Genomic DNA, 8,521 nt, shown 5'->3' with positions numbered 1-8,521 from the left:
CTCTAAAACAAAGTATGATAATTCTAGTTTACAACACCTACTCAGGCTTTTATGTGCATTCCACACCAAAACTCAATTGTAACCTACATGTTGGACTTGGATTTTGTTATTACATTAAAACAAATGTTTGAAGTTCAATAGTTCATATAAGAGGTAGGTGTTTCTGTTAATCTGAAAATAAAGTATTGAATTAAGAAAATGAAGTCTGGTGCACACAATGGCTAGAGAATGTGAGTGTTTTAAAGTTAAATAAGCCTTTCACGTGATTCATAGATATATGCACCAGTACTTTGAGAGTTTTCTTTTTATGCCACAATGTTTGTATTACCCACTCCACACTTACATCACTCCCAATCTTCCGCCGTAGCCTGAAAACCCACCTTTTCAGACTCCATCATGGCCCATAGCACTTACCCTAACCCCTTAGATAGCATTTCTGTTGGCTTAGATAGCATTTGACACAGACTTATAGCATGTTATGTAGACAGCACTATAATTGTATTGTATATAGTTATAGCACGCCATAGTACATATGTATAGCATAGTAGTAAATATGTATAGTTTATATGTATAGTGTATGTATAGTTTCATTATATAGATATTCCACTGTTACTTTCTTAGCTTACGCATGTTTCATGATATTGATAAATGCTTTTATGTGATGTATTCCCATGCTTTTGTTCTTGCTTAAATGTAAGTCGCTCTGGATTAAGAGCGTCTGCTAAATGCCTTAATTGTAAATTGTAAATTGTATTACCCCCCTTTTTCATCCGGTGCCAATTTAACTAATGTATTGTGTACACATCCCCTAACTATCTTTACCTATAATGTGATAACTAATGGCTATTATGACATGATAATGGACTTCACTATTAATTACAGCTACAACTCATCATCATGTTCTGTTAACTTAATTTACCTGTATTAGCAATAGTCTTTGGTAGTCTTACAAGTTCTGTTGGTGGTGGTCTCTATTGTCAAACTTTCAGACTGATATGACTGACCTATTTTAACATACTCCTGAATATTGATTTAGCACTTTTTTCCTTTTCTTTTCCTTCCTCTTTTGTTGTCCCAGGCAGTCGTCCTCTCTGGACCCATCCTCTGTCCAGCATCCCCTGGACCCCATCCTCTGTCCAGTGTCCCCTGGACCCATCCTCTGTCCAGCATCCCCTGGACCCATCCTCTGTCCAGCATCCCCTGGACCCCATCCTCTGTCCAGTGTCCCCTGGACCCATCCTCTGTCCAGCATCCCCTGGACCCATCCTCTGTCCAGCATCCCCTGGACCCATCCTCTGTCCAGCATCCCCTGGACCCATCCTCTGTCCAGCATCCCCTGGACCCCATCCTCTGTCCAGCATCCCCTGGACTCATCCTCTGTCCAGCATCCCCTGGACCCATCCTCTGTCCAGCATCCCCTGGACCCATCCTCTGTCCAGCATCCCCTGGACCCATCCTCTGTCCAGCATCCCCTGGACTCATCCTCTGTCCAGCGTCCTGTAGAGCTGCCCTGTCCAGTGTCCTGTACAGCTGACCTCTGTCCAGCATCCCGTGGACCCATCTGTCCAGCATCCCCTGGACTCATCCTCTGTCCAGCATCCCCTGGACTCATCCTCTGTCCAGTGTCCCCTGGACCCATCCTCTGTCCAGCATCCCCTGGACTCATCCTCTGTCCAGTGTCCCCTGGACCCATCCTCTGTCCAGCATCCCCTGGACCCATCCTCTGTCCAGCATCCCCTGGACTCATCCTCTGTCCAGCGTCCCCTGAGTTACGTCCTCTGTCCAGGGGACAGATGACGTAACTCAACTAGCCCTCTGTGCCCTGAGTCACTTAACTTCTGACTTGAGATCCATGATGACAACTGGTGGATGGTCCCCACAACACACAGTTGTAACTGTAGTCATGCAAGGTACTCGTGACGGATTGAATCGGCCAAGGGAAACTTATTTTCTGTGAGATACTCCAGAGCCATTATAGCACTACCAACTGACTGGTCTGAAAGGGGGACGCGACATCAAAGCATTGTAAGGCATTCACTCTGCTTGCTGCCCCCTATGCCTGCTAAAGCATTTGTGCCCTGTATACCTATGATTTAATTAATTCCAATGAAGAAACAATATTTAACCATTTTGTTGACCAAGTCGAATAAGAACTAAAATTATACTATACTTGGTAGCGATAGTACATACCACACATGGGACACCTCTTGCAGTATGTAGTTATGTCTGAAAGATAATACTGTATATTCTTAAAATCAGGTTTAAATTTAATATATTCTTAAAAAATATTCGACCATCACCCGTCCAATACGACTATAATAAGAGACTGATGGCTCATGGACAGAGACAATATTTTTGAGACATCAGAGTGGAGTCAATGGAGTTTGCTGTGCACTGGCAGCCTGTTTTCCTTTCATACACTCCCTCAACTCCCTCAGCCGAGCAGCTGAGGTACTCGCAAAGAAGCTTGTGGTCTCTGCCCCAGAACCTCTGTTGCATATGCAAGGGAATAGTGCAGCCATGCAGTGTCAGCAGAACAGCAAAAAAATAATTTGTGGCATCTATATACGCACTCGCTTTTTAGTAGGTGATTGATATTGTGTTCTGAATTTTTTTGTTCCAGATGTTTTCTGAGATTTTTTGCATTCAATACCATACTACACTGGCCACAGTGAACCGACTTGACCTTCTTACTTGTGGGAACTTTAAAGACTGTTAATAAAGTCGTTAACTTAATCAAATGTGCTTAAGACTTAATGGCAAATGTATACAAGGTTTAGTGTATTGTCGTACAGTGGGTAGGAATTCAGTCAGTATAGATTACATATTTTTTTCGGTAACACTTGGTAAAACATTTATAAATGTTTAAGCAGTTTGTAGACAAGTAATTAATCATGAACAGTTTGTTCACATTTGTAAACTAATAACAAAGAATTAGTTTACATATATTATTAAATATGTTACCAGGTTTCTTGCAACATTGCTTTACCTTTCTTTTGTGAAAGCTGGATAATGTAATAAGATAATTCAGTAGGGCCTATCATACCTGCTAAAAGCACTCATTTGGAAACTAATGCATGATGCTGCATGACCATGATACTGACTTTGCTATAGACAAGATAGTGACTACATCCCCAGAACACTAAACACAGGTGATTTTCACCCGGACAATATATTTGTGTAATTTTCATAATTTTGCTGATCTCTGAGGTGGGTGTTCATGATGCTCAGCTCAGTGACAATGTAGGTTTGTTTCCCTTAGCGTTCACCAAGTGTCACTGTTGCACAGCCTAACACACAGACACACAGGCCAGGGAGGAGGGACAGGACAGTACAGTACAGCACCACTCACTTAAGACGGGTCTGATTTTTGAGGGGCGCTAGCCCCTCTTATACAAGTTTAATGTTTGACAATGAATTTACGTCATCTTGTCACACAACACAAACATTAAATGCCATTAACCATAAAGACAATTTAATGTTTGTTTTGACACTGTTTGTTTTACATCATCATTACATCATCTAATCACAGCAACATGAATTAGACTTTAATATATTAGTTAGATTAATATAGGTTGCGTGTAAAACATACCTCTATGTATTAAGTTACTGCAATCGGTGCAATGCGCACAAGTCGGTTGGGTATGTATGTCAGGATAAAAATATGCAGCTTGGCATGAATTGCACTACTTAGTTAGTTAGTTTAGTGATACATCTGATATAGGCTATAGATTTCAACAACAACAAAATGTAATGTATGTAATGTGTGTGTGTGTATATATAATTATGTGTGTGTGTGTGTGTGTGTGTGTGTGTGTGTGTGTGTGTGTGTGTGTGTGTGTGTGTGTGTGTGTGTGTGTGTGTATAAACGGTAATCAAACAGACAGAAACACATCAGACACAAATGGACATAGTCACATCAAGTAGGGTGACCAGATGTCCCACAAATTGAGACCCTGTCCCACACTGTGACTGGCAGGCATCAGTGTTCAAATGCCATAATAGTTAATACCACTCATGAACAAAATTAGCATTTTAAAACAAAATGTGCGACACCACATTTACCACGTTTAATAATAAAATGATATGCAATAGGCTATTAGGCCTATATGGTCGAATATGACATCAAGGCATTTAAGTAATAAGTTGCTATAACCCCGTCCCCCCTGTCCCACACAAGTGATACTTGTCCAGACCATAGACCACAGACACAGGACCATAAGCATTGGGGGACAAAGTTCTTAAGAATGTGTTGTTGTGACCGTAGCCCATTGTTTACTATGAAAACCTGTTTTTCCCGTCAGACAGTCAGTGATTGTGTCATGTCACGCCTCCATATATGGTCACGCCTCATGACATCACGCCTCGTGACACGTCACACCACCATATATGGCCGTCTCCATATATGATATAAGATCACGACACTGACCTCATCAAACCCTGGATAGCCATACATGGAGAATACTGGATAGATCTCCATATATGGAGCCGAGCCAGCCAGCAACTCTACATCTGACTTCAAACCTCAAACCCTTAGATCTCCATATATGGAGCTGACCTGTTCTGACATTCCATATGTTGATCCCTCCCCACCCGTCCTTCCTCTTCGATGTCTCCCTTTTGACTGATCCATTCAAACTCTAGACGGGCCCGCCCCAAAGTTATTAGAGTTCTCAACAGGCCCAAAAATGAAGGCCCGGCCCTACCTGGGCCCTCATCAAACCCTGTACACTCAAGACACTGCCCCCGCTGCCACCCTTAGATCTCCATATATGGAGCTGACCTGTTCTGACATTCCACATGTTGATCTGACCTCATCAAACCCTGTACACTCAAGACACACTCCATGGCCAGTACAGAATTAATTCCATATGTTGTCCTGACCCCCCCATGCCAAAGCACCAGCGCTCGCCCAGCAGTCTGCTGTCACCCAAGCAGATGTGTGCACGTGACCTCGCTTCTCGCCGGCCTCGTTGGCAAGATGGTCTACTGTTATTTATCTTTCTATTCCCACAACAATAGTCTACAGAAAAATATGGCATATTTTGGACATATCATTGATCATGACTAATTCATTTTTAAGAATTAAAAATGTAATGTAAAACATTAACTGGTTGCCCAAATATAATATTTTATAATATTATTATTATGTGGCTAAGGAGCTATTAAACCAAGGATTTTATATATATATATATATATATATATATATATATATATATATATATACACACACACACACACACACACACACACACACACACACACCTGGTACTGACAAGCTCGTTGTAAAGGTGACTAATCAACGATTAGAATTATATAAAATACAATATCAATTGGTATTATTAAAGTGGAGAAATCATGGACCAAAGTTAAGTTTACGTTTAGCAATGTTGCTCATTCCACGGGCGCGTGGTTATGACAAGCTGTACCTCGTTGTAAAGGTGACTAATCAACGATTAAAATTATATTATTAAAGTGGACCAAAGTTTCCGGTCCCTCACTGACCACCGCTCCCTCATCACCGCCCTCACGCTCTCTTATCACCTACCTCACGAGACTACGAGACTGCAGCAGCACATCTGGTACTCACAACGGCAATCGATGCTCAGACGCAAGATCGCTAGCCTCTGCAACACTATTTATGCGAACTTTACTTTACTAACTACTTTAAAGAGCGTTATTGGTTTCAATCTTTGAGGGAAGAAGCCTGGTGAGTGAATGATATCCGAAATTAAACACCACACTTTATTTAGAGAGAGAGCGCAAGCGCGCGCGCCTGCGTTTGTTTTCCAACAGTAAAATAAAAACAAATTCAGTTTGTATTTTATTCGTCTCACATTTTGGACCTTGCAAATGTTACACAACTATGTTTACACCGATGATGATGATGATGTCTGTTGACATAGTTTACATACAGGCGGTTGCTAATGTCTCCGCATAGTGGTGGATGTGAATCCCCCGTACTGTCGGTTCGCGAGTGTAGGATAGCGTTACGGGACTCTGTTGGGCTGTCTTTCCTGCGCATGGCTGACAGATGCTAAGCTAGCACGGCTATACTGTACGTCTCATGTTCTTCAGTCTCCTCTTTCTACGTGTGTTAGGGCCAGGCTGGAACTGAGTTCATGTAAGTTTAATAAACATTGTTTTATAGTGTATATACGCATTATAGCACATTACAGCCTCTATGTATACTGTCTTAACTTATCCTACATCGACATTTGAAAAATGAGCTGCCAGCCAGATCCTAGCTATATACACACGTTACTGACTGTAGTAGGCTAAGCTATAGCATTTAAAAGTGATTTGACTATGTGTAAATATATTCTGAATGGCTAAATATAGCGAATTCAGTACCACATCCATACACCATGTAGTTTCAATCCGATTCATGTACTGGAGGGCCCATCGAATCTCTGTGTGTATTGGCGGTCGTGTGTAGGCATCGGCGTCCCTGATTGGCCAGCCAAACTCATCGACTACACGAATTGTGTTTGTGGCACTGTGCCAATATAACGTTTACGTGGTTGCATATACAATAGAACTCGAGTAACGTATGTTTATGTCCATCATCAACATGTCATCAGCAGTTTGTGACGACATCAGGATCCCTGTAACTACAGTCGATCAGACTTATATAAGGCAGTGCAGAGTGCACTGAGAGTGCACAGTGCAGCACTGGGTAGTACTCTGAGAACGGGTACAACGGGTACTATAACAATAAGATCATCATAGGGTATTGCATAACGTGTGGGGCAATCAGGGGAATACATTCCTATAACTTGCATCCTTGCCGACCTGCATAATTCCCGAGTGCCCGTATGGTACTGAACTTTACTACTTGTAAATGGTGCATTTATATAGCGATTTTATCTAAAGCGCTTTACATGGATTGTGCATTACATTCACCCATTAACACAAACATTTATACACCCATGGCGAAGGAAACCATGCAAGGCACCAACCTGCACATCGGGAGCAATTAGGGGTTCACTTCAGATTCTTGCTCAAGGACAGTTCGACACTAACTAACTTCACTCCTGACTCGGGTGATTCCCAAATAGGCTGGTGCCTGTCTAGTTAAAATAAATAACAAAAAACTGGTTGTGATCACAAACGGTAAAATAAAGCAAATGATGAGGTGTTGCTTTTCACAGCAAAAGAATACTGTAGCGGATCCCTGAGCCTAAGTAAGTAAAGTAAGTAGCCTTGCCGAGCCATAGGGCCTATCTCCTGTTTCTGTAGCGTGACGCAGCTTGATGTACAAGTACAACCCCTGGACATGACGCTAGTATGTCGCAGGGACTTACCCCCAATCCAACCCTTGATGCCGAGTGTCAAGCAGGGAGGCACTGGGTCCCATCTTTAGAGTCTTTGGTATGACCCGACCCATAGACGTTTTTTTCAATCACGTCAAATAAGTACTGTGTTCCAAAAATAAACAAATGATCCCGGCAGTTTCACTCATGACTGCGAGAAAATGCTAATGTTACTACCGCCAAATTTGTAAAAGTGAGTAAACATGTCAACAGCATTTTTGCATATGTCAGTGAGTACACAATACACATGAGTGACTGATTGTCGTAAACGATACAGAGACACCTGAGTCCCGACAATACCGCAGAGACTATTTTTGGACCACAATGCTGCTCACATGAGACGATTTTTAGATGCCACCCAATGTTATTCTCCATAGAGAAATTACTTCCGCAAATCAGAGGATGAGCGAGTGACATCAGGACTTCGGTAGTCTATTGTCTGATAGCTTTGCCTGACTACTAAGTTTATACAGACATAGTGAGTAGAGACAAAACTAAAATTGAGCCAAAGCCCTGCATTCTGAAGTGCACATGAAGTTGAGACATCTTGCTTTTTAATGCATGTTTGCTTTACTGAGCCACCTGATGCAGGAAGGAAGATTATATCATTTTATATGTAATAATGTTCACTGTATACATTGCAATCTTAATGAAGAGCAGTAGTTGCATGATTGAATATTGGCCGCCACTTTAAGTCAGTTGTGAGACTTTTTCCATTGAGCAGGTCTTGACTTATTTTATCCACTTCCAGGTCATATATTGACAGATGCTTTAACAGTGTTAACACATCCAACTTGTCTGTGTGTAATAGAAAGCAGAAATGACCTCCGAGTCGAGCCTCTCTGCTGTGGGTCCTACCCCAGTCGCTGCACTCATTCTCAGAGAGGTTATCCAAATGAGAGAGGCCTTATTGTGGCTCTTGTTATTGCTCCACCACTGGTCCCGTTTAAATCAATTCAGCTCTTCGAAACGAAAAAAATAAAAAAGCAATGCTTTGATCCTCGATATTATCAACTCCAGCTCTTATTGTGTTTCTAATTTCCTCGTTCCCCAACATTTTGTTTTCATCCCCAGCTGTTGTACTATGTGTCAGAAGTTTTCCTCTCCGTGCTTCAGCCTTGTAAAAATCCCTCTTTCCTCTTTGTCAGAAGAAGTAATTTGCCAAGCTCAACATGTCCGAGGCACATTATAGCCAAACCCAAACT

Source organism: Protomyctophum parallelum, assembly GCF_964188405.1.
Source record: "Protomyctophum parallelum genome assembly, chromosome: 5".
NCBI classification, from domain to species: domain Eukaryota; kingdom Metazoa; phylum Chordata; class Actinopteri; order Myctophiformes; family Myctophidae; genus Protomyctophum; species Protomyctophum parallelum.
This window is presented reverse-complemented; position numbering follows the sequence as displayed.